Consider the following 20,338-nt stretch of genomic DNA (forward strand, 5'->3'; position numbering starts at 1 on the left):
ATGTATGATGAACACTAAACAGAGCAGCAGATCAGTAGTTTAAATAGGTGATCATGTCACTACATGATGTGTTGAGTGTCCATATTACTGTGTATGAACAGGCATGTTGGCACAAACGGTTGTATAAAAATGAAACTGAGAATACTCCTCGGGCTCACTACTTTTTGGTTAAAATCATGCTGAGAAATATTGTAGCCTACGTTATTAGGCTACAGTATAATTAGTGACAGTACTCTCACACAGTAGGAATAAAATGAAAGAAAGGGGAGTAAGTGACTAAACTGATTTTCTGGAGTGACATTTTCAGCTGAGAGCTCATTGCACCTCCACAAAATCAAACTCCTGTGGTTGTAAAAATTGCAACAAGCAACTTGAATCAGTGAATGAGACAATTTCAGATTCTCAGCTGACCATTTCTCTCTGAGCTGGAGGGCTTTAGTGCCTCACTGCCTGAGGGCACTCAGTGGGACTGATGGATGGAGTTATATTGACCCAGAAAAGGCCACATTAATTTATTCATATACTGTTACTGTAAAAAGCAGCTTTTAATCAGTTTGGATGTCTATATTTGGATGTCTAAAGAAGGAAATCAATGTTGAACTCCTTTATGAAAAATGACAATTTAAGATTTCTTAAATCATTAGAGAAGAAGGTAGTTGATAAGAAGTGCCTTAAGAAATCGCATACATTGTTGGAATCTATTTTTCATTTCGGCATTAATTAAACATGTTTAAATGAAACTTAACTATGTAAAATATCAACTTAAATAACTGATGTGCTTTTACTCTTCTCTAATCACCATTCATGCTGTGCAGTATGGAAACCGTGATAATAGTTTATAAAAGTTGACATTTTATTGAAAGAAAGAGCTCCTTGTTGGATCAATGTTATGCCGAAATTGAAAGAACCCCTCAACGATCAAAAAGGCATCTTTAAAATTTTTTCGCAAAGTCTGTGCTGTTTCCCAAGAGGTGATGCTCCCATTAACCCTCCATATTTCAAACGGGATTCGGCTCACAGCTCTCCACGCCAGACGGAGGGGATTCTGTGATGCTGCCCCGCTGAAGTCATTAGTGGAGACGATGTGATGAACTGTGTAGTGCGGGTAAGCGCCACCTAAATGCTCGTGTCATGTGGTTAACAGTGTCGGTTTTTAACGAGCGCTCCCATCACGCTGGGTTAGACCCCGTATTGCCATGTTGCGGTAGCGCGCCCGTTAGAAATAATAAAGCGCTCCGTCTGTGAGCAGCGGCTGCGCGCCGTCGGGTCTGGTACCCTGTGCCAAAAGGACTTCACCCCACCTCCCCAAGAGGAAATAACGGCGGCTCTTCTCTCCGCTCGGCTGCATTCAAGCAAAGGTTAAGCCGCGGAGGGCGAGGAGCGTCAACTAAGGATACAAGTTTGAGATCAAGATGTCAGGAGCAGGTGCGGGATGCGGGTAAGTTTCTCCACACTGTCATGTCTGGATGAGATGCATTCTGCGGCGGACGACTCTTGAAGCGACTACATATATTTTTCTTTCTGTATGCGTGAAATTAACCACACATCAGAAAAAGTTATGTGACGTGGGAACATGCTGCGGCTCGTCAGAGCTGTCATGTCGGGTAAAGTGGGTCAGGGAATGGCGCGTGGCTGCGTGCATCCAGGCACCTGACGGGTTTGTTTTGGTGCGTCTGGAAGTGGCAGAGCGTTGGAGCATGGACACACAAACATCCGGCCACCTTCAGTCCCAGCATGCTTGGCTCTTTAGTTTGCATGTGCTGGTGTTGCTTTTGGCATTCATGAATGAATGAATGAATGAATGAAGGTTGGCGGAGACAGTTTGGATAGCGGTGGTGATAATAGTGATGATAGTGGTGATGATGATGATGGTTGTGAATGGGATGGCACTTACCTGTTGCAACCTAAGTGACCAGTGTAAAATTAGGAAACAGTCCAGCAGAGCGCAGTGACGCCTTTTGGGACATTTGTTGTTCATATTTCAAGTAAAATCACACAACTGCATTAATATTTTGAATATTTCTGTCTTAATTTGTTTTTCATGTTAGTTTTTAATTAAAAAGTATTTGATGTTCAAGACAGGAGAACTGGTTTCAGTGCAGGTACAGTGGAGAATGCATGTCCAGCAGCACACTGGCTTAACGCACATGCATTCAGTCGGATTTGAACCAATAATTTAATTCACAGACGAAAAGGAAGGTTTTAAAAAAAACAAGACATGATTGTGTGAACTCCTCTTCTGCTCCCCTCCTCCTCCTCCTCCTCCTCATGCAGCCAGTGGGGTATGAGGGCTTCATCGGAGGCTCAGAGTACCTGAGAGTCAGCGAGAGGCTCCTCTCCTCCTGCAGGCTTTGGCAGTGCCTCTCCTTTTGAAAGCTCATTTCCCATGCCTTTCATGCCTGCAGTTTAAACCCTTTGATGTTTTCTCGCGCTGAACCCTGTGCATTGAAACCGCTCTCGAGTATGTTAATGTTCTCTGATTGACTTATGAATCTTTTAATTAACCCACTTGTATGCGCACCGCAGCATTGTCCTCGATGAAATGCCATCGGGGGGAAACGGAGCCATGACAGAATGACATGCTGTCAGTGGGGATTTCAAAGTCAATGGCAGTTTGTGTTTAAGTGATCGCTGGGTTGATATTGTCTGCAACTTGTTTCTGTGAGAAATCCTCGCTCTGGATACAAAAAAGTAGTGCCTTATACACTGGTGGATCTGGTGATTAAGACTTCAGCTACAGTATGCAATATTAATGACTTTGGGAGATATCAAAGGATGAACCTCAGAGATGCAATAGCCTCAAGTAAGCCTACATTAATAATGTGCTTAATTCCATCAGCAATTCCAGTGTTCCTTCAGCGCTTTCATGTTGAGCCTTGTGCCCAAATCAAAGCTTTTTAATTATTCCATACATTTTCATTTTTTACTGAGGATTTACATTACTTAGATGCCTGGTGTTCTTATTTTTCAAGTTTTTTTTTTAAAGCTCAGTATCCACAAATTTTTGCACAGAAAAACACCCCCTTACATTTGTCATCATGGATTTTTCAAGTGTGATTTTTAATAATAGATACCCCAAACTTGCACCACCGCACCCTGCATGTATGTGGAAGGTGTGTGTGAAATGGGATTAGTCATGTGATTACCACTAACAGTCAGTAGGTGGCAAAATGCTCTCAGGGATAAGAGGAGATCTATCACGGCGCTGTGTGACATTCTGAAGGGCAGCCCGCTGTAGTCAGAGCTGCTCAGCTGAGTTTCAGAGACATCGCTGTTGCTTCTCTGTCTCATCCCATTTCAGTCTTCAGAGGATGAAACTCAGGGCTCTTTAAAAACAACACAACCTTATTACAGTGCTAGAATTTTCTTCACTGCTCTGTCAGAGAGCATAGGCTTCAAATGACTCAACCACATCTGAGGAATAAGTGTTGAATCCTAATTTGTGGGGTGTGCCGTGTCCCAGAATGCATGTCAGGGTTAGGGTGATGCTCTTTTTCGAGGGCTGGTGCAGGTTTCCAGGCCGGATTTCCAGTCAGAGAAACATGAAATTTAAATTCTTATTTCATTTTATCATATTGACTTTATTCAAAAATGATACGGATGTGATACAAGAGGATTCACAAGAGGAAAAAGGGACACCTAATCTAAAAAGGTGGCCACAAAGAACCACCCTGGCACAATAACGATGGGTGTAACTACATATGTACACATCCTGTCCCTTAGTGAAACAACACATGACAGATGATACCAGAGAAGACAACACTAAATACACTGGGTGACATGACTGCAAAGCAAATAAACAAAAACAACTACATGAATGAACAAACAAACAAAATACCCCAAAGAAAGTCCTCACCCCTAACCCAGTACCCTCTCTTTGCCATATTCGGCAGCAGTCTCTGTCATTAGTTTCGGCCTCTCTAACTCCGGCCTGTGTGGACGCAGAATAAACCTCGCTACGTCAATAAAACCTGTTCCTGTCTCTCCAACTTCTGCTTCTGTAAGGTCTGGTAACACAAGAGATTTGTCCCCTGACAGACACAGCTGTGGGGATTCTGGTAGAGCATGTCTGAGCCACCCTTTGAGATTTCTCACTTCCACCTTCCACAAAGGTACCACCTTGGGACAGTCCCATAGAGCATGGAGCAATGTCCAACATTTATTGTTTTGAAGTAAGCCCATCTTAAACAGTTTCAGAGGTGTATAATAATATCTATGTGTGACTTTACATTGGATAAACTTACTTCTCGCATCCCTTGTAGCCCAATTCCAGCTCAAATCCTGCCCTAATCTCACAACCAAGATCCTTTTGCCATATTAGTCTCAGGCTGTCACACATTTTAGCTACAATATCTGACATTTTCCTATAAAATATTGAGGGCGAGTGTCAAGTATGAGGAGAATTTAGAAACCCTTTAACCTTATTCTCTTCTCCCTTTATCCTTTTCAGTACAATGGAAGATCTTACACTGCTCCTCAGCAGTAAATAACCTCCAGAAATCCACTTTATCAGGTCTTTAACCTCCTCAAATTACATAAATGAGCAATCTCTGTTCTGATCATTGACATCACATATGCCTTTTGCAAATCCTATATCCCAAGTGCCTTTTCCCTGTACATATTGAGGGCTTTGTTTGTACTGAGAAACGCCAAAAATTTTGTGCACCCTTGCCCATGCCCATTGGGAATGCTGTAGAACATCAGGCGGGAAAACTAGGCCCTCGAAACTATACATACAATACATGTAAGAATTTAGAACATTGTGTTTATGTATAGTGCATATAATCATGTATCATATGCACATTAAATAGGAAATACTGATATATAAGTATAAAATGTATAAACAGTATAATAGCAAGTGAAAAGTATAATATAATTTGAGCTGTCTGTGACGGGGTGACAGCTGCTGCCCCGCTAAGTGCCTCCACTTGCTGCTTAACAAATACTGCAGAGTGCTGAACATGATTCTCCCCTCCACACATTTGGAGATGAAGGGGAGGAGCAGACGTGTCAGGGAGCCAAATATTATGTCTGAAAGAGATTGACTGCAATTGCCTCTAATGATGAATACATGTCAAGGGCTTTCAGTTACAGTGGTACAATGGAATGAGTTGGATTCCCGCTCCCCGCATACCAGGACGGTAGCCCTGGCGCTGTCTGTGCCTTGCTCTGGGGAATGGAACCCCAAACTCTGGCAGTGTTTGCACAGCCATGTTAGTCACGGACAGCTTGTCCAATTGTAGACTTGCAATCGAGTTTTTTTTCTTCTTGAGCAGAGAGCCAGGCATTGTTCAGTATGTAAGCTACAGAAGCTAATTTGCTTCCTTCTGTCACTGCAAAAAACTTTTTTCAACCTGAGATGAGTTTATTGCTATCAGTGCAAGGTGCATGGAAGAGATCAGTGACCTGTTCAGGTCATGATAATGAGTTTTCTAAGAAAACTGGGGTTTTCCTGGAACTCAGACACTTAGTGGCTTGCTATAAGTAATGGTATTCCTAACCATGAAGCATATCTAAATGATGCCGTAGGTATTATAAGCCATAGATATCTGTGGTGCCTTTGTTGCCATTATTGTATTCACACAGACACATTTAGGAACTATGCAGGCTATTTGGACGCCATAAACAATGCAGTGTGCTTCGTATTTTCTCTGTCATTTTGGTGGTGTTTGTTGAAATAAGACTGAGAGTCTACGGCACTGTGTGACTGTGCTTAGCCACAGTGCGCTAAATGCTAACATCAGCATGCTAAAATAATCACGTTGCTAATGTTAACTTGCTGATGTAGAGCAGGCATAATGTTTACCATATTCATCATCTTGGTGTGTTAGCGTGCCCATTGTAAACCTTCCCAAAATGACAGCCATGTCCCATTTCAGGAGCTCTTTGAAGTGATGACAGAAATGGTCTTTCAGGGGGTCTGCCCGTTGGTCCGACAGCCCACTGGTCTGACATCCCATTGTTCCGACCATATTAAACCCATTGTTCCGAAGTCCCGTTGTTCCGAAATCATCATGATGCCCTGTGGTTAAGGTCTGGTTAGGTTTAGGCACAAAAACCACTTGGTTAGGGTTAGGGTTAGGAAAAGATCATGGTGTGGGTTAAAATGAAAAAGAAAGTGGCAAACACATAAGCCGTGAGCCTGCTTCGCCTCAATCCTTTCCCAGCTGACCCAGAGCCAGTCGCGGCGCACCATCAAGGTAGAAATACGCCCGCCGGGAGCCGGTCTGCACCGTGGACCAGCTCCCAACACAACCCCGACCCCAGAGTTAATAACAGGAGGTTATGGTGTTTTATTCTCTCCTCTCTATGACACTTGTATCTCGACCAGTAGCCTACTTTTGTTGCGTTGCTGATCCTCTACGGTACACAAATACAGTATAGCCTAGTATAATCACATATCGGAACAACGGGACATCGGACTAATGAGAGGTCGGAACAATGAGAGGTCGGAACAATGCTACGGCACCGTCTTTAATTGGGTATGAAAGACTTAATAACCTGGAAATCCAGATGCCCCGCCACTAGCAAATTCTAATTTGCACTGCACAGGAATCTGGCCCTGACTAGCATCACCTATCGGACCAATCAGATCAGTCTGTCTGACAGAGGCGGGTTCTGGGTGGGAGTAACATGATGAGGACAGCGCTGCGCTGTAGAAGTCGAGAAGTAAACAGCCAAGATGGCAGCTGCCGAAGGACCGCGTTCATTCAATTTAGCTTTGGAAGAAACACTAAGCCAACTATCTTTTTCCTTGAGAGAGGAACAGAAGACTGCCCTAGAAGCCTTCGCTTCCAGGAAGGACGTTTCTGCTATTTTGCCAACGGGATACGGCAAAAGCATAATATATCAGTTAGCCCCACTGTTCAGCAAACAAAAGGGGCTTAGTGCAATGAATACATCACCTTATTTTTTGCTCTGATTGGCCATTGTGCTATCCAATTGCATGTGGCAGCATTTGAAATGCCTCAGTTAGCGCCACCCCTTGGGTAGGAAGGGTGTATTGGTGAGGGTCAGACTCAAAATCTTTCTAGATTTGAGTCTGGATTTCCAGGCTAAGAACTTAAGGCTTCTGGACTGAATCTTTATGGTGTTATACTTAATTGTATACGCAACTTAACTGTATTTCTTGTCTGCACCTTAGAAGCAGCCCCTGCAATTTCGTTGTAAATGTAGCATCCTTTTGTTCCTTTGCAATGACAATAAAGGCTTTCTTTTTCTATTTCTATTTCTATTCTACGCTAACATTTCCTAAAAGTACAGCTGAGGCTGATGGAATATCATTCATTTTGTGGGTATTGGACACATTGTGACTTGATAATGGCGCTATATGAAATCTCAGTGGATCACCAAGGTTATTACAACTCATCTTGAGGGAGACATGAATGTGTGTACCAAATTTCAAGGTAACTGACCAAATAGTTTTTGAGATTGAGTTGCTGAGAATTTACAAAGTACAATACAAAAACATTAACATTTTTCTCATTCCAACTGCCATGGTTACTTAACATTTTTTGCAGAAAGAATCCCAACTCATTTTGCCCATTGTAAACCTACCCAAAATGACAGCTATGGCCCACTTTAGGAGCTCTTTGAGGTGATGACAGAAATGGTCTTTAATTGGGTATGAAAGAACTAATGGCTTCTGGACTGAATCTGTATGGTATGCAAAAGAAAACAGTTTTAAGTTCCAGCCTTGAACTCACAGTCAAATGACTTGGATTCAGTGGAATACTGAGGGCTACAAAGGATAGCCCTTAGTATTCCACATATGCTTGAAATTCTGGCATTAGAAAGCCGCAATTGTGGAAAGCAGACAATTGCTATGTCACCGTGAAGTGGCTTACCATGTAAGTCCCACCCTACAAACCAGCCTTCAGCACCACGAACACTAAGGCGTCAAATTTATCAACGCTAATCTTACAGCCTGCCCTGGACTCAAACCACCACAGCCCAATTTCAACTGTCACAATATACGATCACAATAAGCATCTTGGCCAGATACTTCAAAGTTGGCTCACTGCTCAGTGTGACAGGGTGATTTGCCTGTAACGGTCCGCTAGCTTCACGAGTAATCTAGTGTTGTCATAGTAGTGCACTGTACTGGTTGCACCATTGATATTAACGCCATTGAGTGAAGGCCACCATAGGTTTTCCTACATGCTTGGAAAGGGAGGGATGAGGGTAAGGGTATTCAGTTGGTTGAAATCTGCAACCTCATCACTTAATGCTGTTAAATCCTACATTCTGTTACTTTAATTGACGTTAGCAAAAAGTGTGAATTATTTTCAAAATAATTACAAGTGACAAGTTTTGAAGGTAACATTGGCAAGCAAGTGGTTTTCAAGATAATTAAGATAAAGAAGTGACAGGTTTTCAAGTTACTAAGCGTAAGCAAGTAACAAGTTTCAAGTTAATTAACATTAGCAAGCAACAAGTTCTCAAGTTAATTAACGTTAGCAAGAAACAAGTTTTCAGGATAATTAACATTAGCAAGCAACAAGTTTTCAAGTTAACTAACGTTAGCAAGCAACAAGTTTACAAGTGAATTAAGGTTAGCAAGCAACAAGTTTTCAAGTTAATTAACATAAGCAAGTAACAAGTTTCAAGTTAATTAACATTAGCAAGCAACAAGTGCTCAAGTTAATTAACGTTAGCAAGCAACAAGTTTTCAAGTTAATTAGCAAGTGACAAGTTTTGAAGGTAACGTTGGCAAGTGACAGTTTTCAAGTTAATTAATATTGGCAAGCAACATGTTTTCAAATTAATTAACATTAGCAAGCAACAAGTTTTCAAGTTAATTAACGTTAGCAAGCAACAAGTTTTCAAGTTAATTAGCAAGTGACAAGTTTTGAAGGTAACGTTGGCAAGTGACAGTTTTCAAGTTAATTAACATTGGCAAGCAACATGTTTTCAAATTAATTAACATTAGCAAGCAACAAGTTTTCAAGTTAATTAACGTTAGCAAGCAACAAGTTTTCAAGTTAATTAACATTAGCAAGCAACATGTTTTCAAGATAATTAAGATAAGGAAGTGACAGGTTTTCAAGTTACTAAGCGTAAGCAAGTAACAAGTTTCAAGTTAATTAACACTAGCAAGCAAAACATTTTCAAGTTAATTAATGTTAGCAAATTGACAAGGTTTAAGTTTAGTCAGTGAAAGCAAGTAATAAGTGTTCACATTAATTAATCCTAGCAAGTATTTTTTAAGTCACTTAACACCAGCAAATAACAAATTTTCAAGCTATTTAGCATTAGAAATTTAACCTACTTGATGTAAGCAAGTAAAAAGTTTTCAAATTAATTAATATTTGTACGAGCCCTGCGATAGTCTGGCGACCTGTCCAGGGTGTACCCTGCCTCTTGCCCGATGTCAGCTGGGATAGGCTCCAGCCTCCCCGCGACCCTCAAGAGGATGAAGAGGTTAGAAGATGAATGAAGATAATATTTGTACGTTTTGAAGTTTAACATTTCATATCTGTTGCAGGGTCTCTTATTTTCAGGTTGTAGCTACTGCTACTTAGGTCTCCAGTGTTTCTGCCCTCAGCTTGGTGACCACAGATCTAAATTGAATCTTTCAGTTTTAGGCGAGTTATTTGTAAATTTAGCTCCTTTCAAATCCCAAAAGCTAAATTTAATTAGATTTGGAAGAATTCTGATTCATTTAAATACTACTGAACCTCAACCACATTCAAAGAAGACATCCTCTGAAGTGGACACAGCTTATAAATAATTTGACACACAACTGACATCTCTGTTGTGGCTACAGCAGCACCTTAAGAAGTATATCTGAGACTGCAGAGCCCCAGTGTATAAAGTCTCCTTACCCTGGCAGGTATGTTGCCTTGCTTTCCCAGTAAAGCTACACAGTGTGCTACCATGCACTGTAGATTAGTAAGGTAATGCAGAGATGAAACAATGTAAGCTATACGGTATAAGCCATCCATGCACAATCAATGCTCTATATGAAAATTTAGCTCTTAATAAGGATATCACAAATAGCAGCCGTTGCACTGTTCATCTCTGTATCACATTATCTACTACAAGTGATAGCATAATTAAACACGTATGGCGAGGGATAGCAGTAAATGAATAAGATGGACCATGTAATGTGGAGAGTCAGGGAGTGGAGGGGTGGGAAAAGAGAAGACAAGATTATAGAGAAGCCTTTGATGCTGAGTCTGGCTATGGGAATCCTAGTGTGCCTTCAGGGGAAAGCTTCTCTCACACAACATCAATAATGAATGAAAGATATCTTGTTCAGTGGAAGACTGAACTTAACTGGCATACTGATTTGTTACCATGAACCTTATGTAAAAATTGCATCAGCGTGTTTGCTATGCTTCATTAGCCAGATAAGGAGCTGTCGCTGATGACAATGGCGGAAGAACGGGTGGGGTGTCGAAACAATAACCCTGAAACAAGAACACTTTTTGCATCTTATCTTCCCAAATCCCATTTTTTTAATCATTTCCTAACTGATGAGGTGTTGATTTGTTTTCCATGGCAGAGAATACAACAGTGTCCATAAAATATATTAAGGTGTACTTCTATAGGAAGTCCTTGAATAAGCCAGTGTGCTACAACTGAAATAAAAAGGTGTTCAAACTCCTGTGTACCTGTATAGCACATTTGGGGCCATAAATGGTGCAGAAATATCAACCTGAGTGTAGAATAGGGGTTTGTAATTCAAAATATTAATAGTATCTTAACTCTTGTGCGTAGATTATTGGCCAGGCCACCAATTTGTGGGTAGATGTTATCAGCCCATTAGATAGTAGTTATCAGTTGTTATCATTACAATTATAATGCTTCAGATAAGGCAAACTGCACCTACCAATAAGTCAGAGGGTGCATGTTCAACATTGTGAAACTGTCGCAATTTTATTTGGTTTCACTTTCATTTTTTTGGGTTTAGGCACTAAAACCACATGGTTAGACTTTGGAAAAGATTGTTGTTAAGCTTATATGAAGTATGTTTACTTGCCAACTTAAAGGGATAGTGCACCCAAAAATGAAAATTCAGCCATTATCTACTTACCCATATGCCGATGGAGGCCCTGGTGAAGTTTTAGAGTCCTCACATCTCTTGCTGAGATTGGCGGTATCAGCGGCTAGCACACCTAATGGCAGACGGCGCCCCAGACTAACGTCCAAGAACACAAAATTGAATCCACAAAGTAGACCTTGAGGGAATTTCCTAAAATTTGCCTCAAGCATCTACTTGGACTCAAGAATGAATGGATCAGAATTTGGTGGTCCAAGTTCAAGGTCACTGTGACCTCACAAAACATGTTTTTGGCCATAACTCAAGAAATAATAAACCAATTATGACAAAATTTCACAGAAATGTCTAACATTATAAAATGAAGAATTGTTGACATTTTTTATCCAAAAGGTCAAAGGTCAACTTCAGTGTGACATCATAATGATCTGCAAAAACACTTTTCCAGCCATTACTTAACATCATATCAGGCATTGAATTGGTGACACCTATCTTGGGTGCCCACCCTGACACTTTGATGATTGTATAAATTTTGTGCGCTGCCATGTTTTACAGTCATAGATGTAAGTGCAACTTGTTTTTTTAATCAATCTATTCTGTATATTCATGTTTCTTTTTTCATATCCTCCGACTTACGTCTTTAGCAGGAAGCAATGGGCTTGGAAATTTTTTGATAGACAGACTGAGGTATTGTTAACCAAAATATAAAAATAAAAATAGAGAAACCCCAGCCTTATCCTTTGAATTTTAATACATATTATTTAGATATTCCTATAACTTCATCCAAGTAGCCAAATAGTTTAAATCCCTAAATATTGCCATGAAAACAATGATCGTGTTTAGTTGTCATTCATGGATTTTGTCAGAAAACAAATGAAATACATTGACAGTGGATTCTATTTTGTCTTTAAAACATATTTGCTGATGTAAATTAATAGTGTATAAAAACATAACTTTATGGAAAAGCGATGATGGCAGAAATCTAAGTTCTAGACAACATATTATACCTAATACAGGAATTTGTTTATGAACATTTAGTCACCTACATGCATGCAAAGTGACTGTACTGTGATTACAGACCCACTTTAAGCACTGATTTGATCTTTTTTTTTTTTTTTTTAGTCAACAGATCCAAATTAAGGAGAAATAATCCACAAAGAATCATGGGCCAATCTCAAAACCACATAGTTCTACATTGTTGTTTTCAGTGTCTACATCATCCACCATAGCACTGAACTGTACAACCACCCACAGACACACACAACACTGGCACACTGCATCTCTGTGCATCTTCATGCCACTTTGCTGTACAGTTTCAGCACGACACAGTTCGTCACAAGGGCTTATTGATTCTTTAAGCTATTTAACCTGCGGGAGGAACACAGAGTGATTTTAATGAATTAATCACATGCTGAATTCCCTTACAAAACTGTCCATGAAATGATTATGATACAGTCTGCCATATCTAAGAGAGGAGGCCGAGCCGACGATAATTCAGTGTGATGGTGATGTTCAGTGTGGAAGCGCTGACTCTTTCATGTGCTGCACTTCCCACCTTATAACTATTTTAACAGGGAGGAGAACTGGGATTTCTCTGCAGCAGAAGTTATTTGAAGGGCATGTTACTCTGCTTTAAATACTGTTTTAATTTGCATTGCAAATGACTCTCATTCTCATCTGAATAATCCTCTTGGTTAATACTCTGGCATCATCATGCTCCGTAACGTGTCTGTCGCAGGCTTGCTGCTGTGGTAAACCACTCGTACTCCTTGTCACTGCCTGCTTGCTCAGTGTAGCCTAAGCTAAAAGGTCAAACAGCATTTACACATACACGGTGTTTGTTTTACACATTCTCACAGCTCTGAGCGAGTCAGCTCTCCCAGCTTAGGGCAGGTCACATGATGCTAAACACTGTTGATCTAAAAGGAGATTTTGAAAGTTGATATACAAATATGTTTTGACTGAAGTTGATAATCAATGTCATGTTAAATTCCGTGTTAGATATAATCAGGCAAACACATTAATATAAACTGAGGTGCGCTGGCACGGCATTGTCACGCTGCGCCAAAGTGCAAACTTCCACCTCAAGCCCTTTGTCCAATTATCTTTTTAATAGAGGGGCTCTTCCTTAACTGTGCGTTCAACAGTATGCCACTGAAAACTACACTCCACAGTGTGACCTTGTTAAATGTAAACAGACAGATACAATAAAGAATGACTGCCTTGAGGTTGCATGCCTCCATTAACCAGTGAAGTTACAGTTTACATGTCTATCCCATAGATGTATAATGGTGTAAAATGAGATTATTTTTGTAATATAATTTAATAATTTGATGTTAACTGCGTACATAAATGGTTTACATATTTTACTCAGGACCTATTTAATATGGCGCACCTTATATGCAGGTAATGAAAGTTGTCTGACGGTCTTTTTCGGACATTAAAGTGGATCAAGTTACCCAGAGAAGCTGTCCCCGTGCTCCTACTTCACCCACAGCCCTCTGATCATTAATTCAGTAACTAGTAGGCTTACTGGTAAGACAGGGGAGAGAAACCTGCCTTACACGCCAAGATGGTGCCTATTCAGTCCAATTAAACTGCTCACCTGCAGAAACTGCAAAAACTTTCTAGCTTTTGTGTTTACTTTTGAGATATGCAGCCCACTCAATATGCGCAGTAATGTTTCTCCCACTGGCTCCACCCACAAGTTCCTGCTCGACTCATAGACTTTACATTACGATGACGTCATTTCTTTTCTCAGTTTGAGGAAAGTTTTACAACTATAACACCTCCATGAAAATTCTCAGTAGAAAGAGTCATAATTTACCTTGTTTGCAGTTTGAGGTGGTCTGTCAACAGTTTTACAGATGTCATTTTTTATAATGGTTGCCTATGGGAAAATGCTTTTTGGGCCGCAGGGGATTTTTTTGGTTTATCTTCTTTTTATTTTCCTTTAGTTACAGAAAAAGATGTCCAACAATATTCGTTTGCTTCACGGGTGTACAAGTGTGCCCCACGCCTACCCCAGTCCACCACCCCATACATACCCACATGAAAAAAAGAACAATAAATAAATAAGTAAATAAATACAAGGACAAAAAGAAATGAAACAATACAATAACACTCATCGAAAAGCCAAAAATGCAATTATAATACACAAACAGTGACCAATCAGATACATTCATAAATCATGTCTTTCAATTTCAGCGTACAACGGATGCCAAAGGTCATGGAACAAGTGACCCACATTATGTCTTTCAAGAGTTCTTTTTTCCAAAGGAAGAAACTGAGCTATGTGGTCCAAAAGCATACTAAATGTTGTTAAACGTTCACTTTTCCATAAAAGAAGAATACATTTCTTGGCAAAATAGGTTATGGTAATCAACAGTCTGCTTCTCTTTTGATCTAAATGACAGTTGATTATATCATTTAGGAGGTAAACACATGGAGACAACTCAACTCCTAATTTTAAAACTGATTTTGCAAATAAATGAATCCTGTTCCAGAAACTCTTTAATTTTTCACACTGCCAGAACATGTGTAAGAATGTTCCTTCTTTGATTTTGCATCTTGGGCAATTTGGTGAATTTTCTTTAGATATTTTGTGCATTTTTAGCAGGGCATTTTTTACTGCAATACTGTGAGTCACCACGGGGAAAAATTGGAAGCAAAGCTGAGCTGCTTTCCTGGGGGCCTGGTCTGTCCAGACTCACATGTAGCCATGACAGAATACTAAAAATATGTTACTGCAATGAAGCTACAAATTCTTAAATATGGACACTTCACAGCTTCAAGGTGGACACCTGAGACTAGTGTCACTAATTCACTATCTGACCAAATGTCCTTTCATGCAGTTATGATGGTACAGTGAAGCTGATGTTTGACCTTTTGGATATATAATGTCATTACTTGGTCATTTTATCCCATCCACATCCATTTATGTGAAATTTTGTGTGTTTTATGTGTGTTTTATGTGTTTTTAGTGACCTTTGATCTTTAGCTACCAAAAGCTAATTAGATCATCTCAGAGAGGTGGATGTTTGTGCCAAATTTGAAGACGTTTTCTCAAGGCGTTCCTAAGATATCATGTTCATGAAAATGGGATAGATGTGAAGTCACAGGACCTTGACCTTTGACAGTCGACGACCAAAATCTAATCAGGTCATCCTTGAGTCCAGGTGGATGTTTGTGCCAAATTTGAAGACGTTTTCTCAAGACACTCCTAAGATATCCTGTTCATGAAAGGAATGGATGTGAAGTCACAGGACCTTGACCTTTGACAATCGACGACCAAAATCTAATCAGGTCATCCTTGAGTCCAGGTGGATGTTTGTGCCAAATTTGAAGACGTTTTCTCAAGGCGCTCCTAAGATATCCTGTTCATGAAAGGAATGGATGTGAAGTCACAGGACCTTGACCTTTGACAATCGACGACCAAAATCTAATCAGGTCATCCTTGAGTCCAGGTGGATGTTTGTGCCAAATTTGAAGACGTTTTCTCAAGGCGTTCCTAAGATATCATGTCCATGAAAGGAATGGATGTGAAGTCACAGGACCCTGACCTTTGACGATTGACGACCAAAATCTAATCAGGTCATCCTTGAGTCCAGGTGAACGTTTGTGCCAAATATGAGGACATTATCTCAAAGCCCTCCTAAGATAAGGTGTTCACAAGAATAGGACGGATGGATAGAGGTATGCCTCCTGCCGCAGCTGTCACCGATGCAGAGAGAGGCATTAAAATGACAATAAACCAATCAAACAGCCAAACACTTCTTATACAATCAGTGACAAAATAATGAATCACAAAGTAGACAACACATAATTACAACGATAACTGACAGGTGATGTGAGCAACATTAATCATTTTACCTTGGGTCCAGGCATTCATGTGGTTTCCACTTGACATGCCCCACCCACCCAAACACTGCTGCTGACCAGGCACACTCTCTCATGGCAACATCACTCCCTGATGGCAGTGCCCCCACCCTCAGCAGAACAATGCACCATGCCACACTGCTCAGGAATGGCCCGAGGAACACGACAAAGAGCTCAAGGCATCAACCTGATCTCCAAATACCCCAGATCCCAATCAGGCATCTGTGGGACGTGCTGGTACCTGACCTATTGAGGCATGGACAAAAGACCTCTGGGCCTGTCCTTTGGTGTGTAGCACCAGGGTATCTGTGACAGATCCTTTAAGTCCTGTGGGTTACAAGGTGGGGTCCTACTGATGCTTGTTCAGATTAGGATCCGGGGGACCTGACTGCAACCCAAACTTTGCCTTGTGTTCTGTCTGAGGACACCCAAAGAACCAGCAATACAGACAGAGCAGCAGACCGTAATAGAGAGTGTGGTACACACTATATAACTGTTACCGTATTTGGTGCATTGAGCAAATGCTCAGTGCTGCACAGTTAAAACAAGCTCTAGTAAAGTTGGTGTGTTTCTGTAAGGTGGTTTTGGCTCAGCAGCAAACTTTTCCCTGCTGCCGTTGCTGTCTCCACATGGAGAAGCACAGGTGGTGGTTCTCATTCCTCAGCTGCAGAGTTGCTGTCAAACTTTCTTAAATGTGGATTTATATTTGACATAATGGTTGAGAGGTGCATTGCAGTAGTTCTAATGGTGACTGTAACAAGAGCGGAGACAAACCCCTGTTTTCTTCCTCAATTCTGTCTCTTCTTCTCACTTCTTTGCCTCCTTTTTCACCCCGCTGTTCCCTCTTTCTTCTGGTTCCCTCCCCTTCATCCCTCACTTCTCAAATGAATTTGTTTCTTTCTATTCTGGGCTTTTCTGAAGGTGATTAAAGCAAGCACATCAGAAACTGGTGTTCAAACACACTCCCCACTCAGCAGTGAGACTTAGCTGCCTTTTAATATGCAGAAAGTAGGCGGCCGTAATGAACTACACTTGAGTGAGTCTAGTTAACAACAGATGAACACGCTCGTGTTGCTTACACTCAGAGCTTAGCTTCTTTTTCCTGCTGAGAGCTGAGTCAAGTCATAATGATGAGTCTGAATCACAGTTTGATCCTCTGTTTAATTACAACCTGTAGAGCGATCTCACCGCTGCAGCCTTCTGAATATCAACACCTGACAGGCCAAGGATCAGTTGGACCATGAATAACACTTCACTTCATTCTAAAGATGCTCATATTCACGTGTACAGTCGTTGATTTTAGTGAGCTTAAGAAATCAACTTGCAGAAAGAGACCTGAAAATCGAACTATTTGCTGGTATTATGTTGTTGTCTGTGTGTTATAGTGGGGTTGCAAGTGAATATGATTTTATACACTCTCCTTGGTCTTATGTTCAAGGACATTCCAGTGCCTGAAAGCACGTACAGTAGGTGTCTGCAGAAAAGTCTGCATAGGATGTGTTTTGGAAAGTCAAATCCAGAGGACAAAAAAAGGCGAAGATAGATGAGAAAGATGACGTGAATTTGGTCATTTCTTGATCTGCTGGTCAGCAAATCAAAGATCTTGGATGCTGAAGTTTTTTTCTTTTCTTCAAACAAGCTTTTCTTCTTCAAATTTTGTTTAGAGTGTTCTTCCTGTGTCTATAATCTAAATAAACTGAATAAATGAAATTAAGACCCCCTCCAATGAATATCAACTTCTTTACCTTGTTAACATGTCTGTATGGTGTTTTTTAACCCTTTGATGCCCCTTCAAAAAAGTTACGTAAATGTCCTTACACACATAAATGTGCTCATAAAAACTAAAAAAAAAAATCTTTTTTAATTCTTTAAATCAGCATCAGTCCTGAACATACGTATCAGATATTAGTGAAGTTTTATAATCTTTAACCCTTAAATTGGCATGTTTTTGTCAAGATGCAACTCCGTTTCATGGTCTAAAAAACACAATAAATGATTTTTTTTTCAATATACTTCCTACAAAGTTGATTATTTATGGTTTGATGATTGCAGCTGCTATATGTGAAATATTAGCAGCGACATTTATTTATATGCATTTGCAGTGTCACATTTCATAAACTATGCACACTAAAGCACCTTCACACATAAATGTGCTCATAAAAACTCAAGCTATAAAAAAATTATAACTTTTTTTTTTTCTTTTTTAATATACTTCAGACAACAAAATAAGCAGTCAAAGCCATGGCTGAGCATTTTTGCCTTAGCTAACCTCCTGAGAACCAAAATTTTGTTTGGAATGCATTTTGAATTTCTCCTCACTATCTGGAATCAGTAGGACCTGGTAAGTAAGGTAAAAAAAACTAAACACTGTCAATGATAATAAAGACAGTGTCCTCAAATGAGAAGACAATAAAGTCCCAACATAAATAAATAGGTTTCAACCATAAAATGTGACCAGGTTTTGGCCCTTGTCCTCTTTTGTGTTGGGATCCACTGCAGACTGACTTGGCAGAGATGGCTGCCATCTTGTTTTTACACAGATTAGTGTATTGCACTCTTACTACCACTAGATGGCACAAAAAGTGTCCACAAACAAGGACAACAGGTGTGAGTTAAGTAGAATGAAATATAAGGTCAAGTAAGCCCAAAATGTGATGTCCACATATGAGGTCACAGGCTCTCAGGAGGATAAAACAATGACAGTCTCACCAACACTGATTTAAACAGGTTCATACTAGGTTTGGGCCAGTTTAAAAATGTTTTTCAACCAGTTTGATATTAAGCTGAAAACCAATCCAGGGCAGTATACCACATTTCACCAGGTTTTGAATTGACTAAACATCCGCTGCCAAGTGGAACCTAATGAGACCTTTTTCTAACACCAAACAAGTGTCCACAAATGGCTATCAGCTGGGCACTCGAGATGAGACTGGAGACTTATCTACTTAAAACATGGGTGACAAGCCTATTTGCTATCCTCTTGTGTTTGTAATGTTACTTCTTAAACAGAAAACACAGGGTTTATATGATATTTACAGGAAGTGACACACATTATAGACAACAGCAAGTAGCCTAGTGGACATGAGCATTGGACATTTAGCTGACTAGACACTTTGCTCCCTGGTGATCTCCCAGTCAGCTGCCACCTTTTTTAGGTTTTTGTAGTGACTTCAGAAGGTATCATGTAGACAATTCCTCATTTAAACTTCATGGACCAGCTGTTCCTTGTCCATTGTGGAGCTTTCAAAGCAAACGACAGATTGCCACGAGTTCAGCCACAAGTTCAGCTGAAAACGTCGCATTGTGTCAGTGCCGCTGCTGAAAAACACCTACTTTTTAAGGCTAAAACGTCACTGGACACAATGACTCGCGAAAAAACAATCACTTTGTTGGTCATGAAAAGTGGTCTGCAGTGGTCTCGGCATCTAGTATAGGTGACATGGCATTCATCATTCTAATTTTTGCCAATTTGGGTTCATAGCAGGCTCCTCATCGCAGTCTTGGTCTGACTGAGGCTCACACACATCTGGCTGAATCTTTCCAATGTTTCCTGCATTCGTTCCTGCAGCCGTTCGAATGTGCACTGCTCTTTTGCAGGTTAGCGCGAGCAGTGGTGGCGGGCGGGGCACAAGGTCACATCCAGAATTTCTCAATAAGAGAGAAAGAAGATCTGCTTCCAACTCGTTTTCAGAGTTATTTAATGTGAGTAAACCATGTTAAATAATCTTTTTTTTTTAAAGCCGCTACAAGGAACTTTTAACTGGATATGCAAAAGTCTCGCGTTTCTGCTGATTTCTGTGCGTGACCTACAACAGCAAATGAGACCATCGGTGTGAAGATAAGCTATTTCTACATAGTGTATATCCATACCTTTAGGAAACTGTCTCCAGGTCCGCCCCAGGTCGCTTCCAGGACAAAACGATTTACGGCACTCGCTATTCCTCCTCTTCGACCCGATGTCTGCGGGGAGTTAAAATAGCAGCAGTCATCGGGTAAAAGTTCTGTGAAAGCACTGGACTCACCAACAGTCAGCCACGTCTCAGTCACACAGAGTCCAAAATCCAGTCCTCGGGAAGTCAGGAAATCCTTCAGGATAAACGTTTTGTTCGCTAGCGATCTAGCATTTACCAGCCCAATCCTGGCAGGAGCCGGCGGGTCCACGGCGTTAGCTGTCTGGGGAGCCACACACAGAGGCCACAGGTTGCGCAGATTCACCCCTTGCCAGTGGGGACGAGGAGAGCAGGGGCCGCGGGGCTGGAACACCTCATCCGGGCAGACGACAGGTACCAGCCAGGTGTCGACAGGGTCCAGTGAGTGCCAAGAAATAAAGAGGCGAGGCACCGCTCCATACTCAGTCCAAGAAGCCGTGGAAGTGCTCGCCAAACAGGCCTTCAGCCTTACCAGCCGACCGCTGCGTTTACCCTGGTGGCAGTGGCGCTTACGCCGTAGAGGTGG

General features: G+C 40.9%; 2 protein-coding genes across 2 annotated transcripts in view; one reads left to right on the forward strand and one right to left on the reverse strand.

The window, feature by feature from the left end:
* LOC125904589 (trophoblast glycoprotein-like) overlaps positions 1 to 20,338 on the reverse strand; it is a 567,815-nt gene that overhangs the window by 244,968 nt on the left and 302,509 nt on the right. The gene's annotated exons all lie outside the window — the stretch shown is intronic.
* The window catches only part of LOC125904571 (retinoic acid receptor beta-like), a 262,875-nt gene continuing 243,902 nt past the window's right edge, over positions 1,366 to 20,338 (forward strand). Inside the window, exon 1 of the mRNA XM_049602062.1 lies at positions 1,366 to 1,438. The gene's annotated coding sequence lies outside the window, so the exon portion shown is untranslated. The remainder of the gene's footprint in view (positions 1,439 to 20,338) is intronic.

This window comes from Epinephelus fuscoguttatus, linkage group LG17 (assembly GCF_011397635.1).
Source record: "Epinephelus fuscoguttatus linkage group LG17, E.fuscoguttatus.final_Chr_v1".
NCBI lineage: Eukaryota > Metazoa > Chordata > Actinopteri > Perciformes > Serranidae > Epinephelus > Epinephelus fuscoguttatus.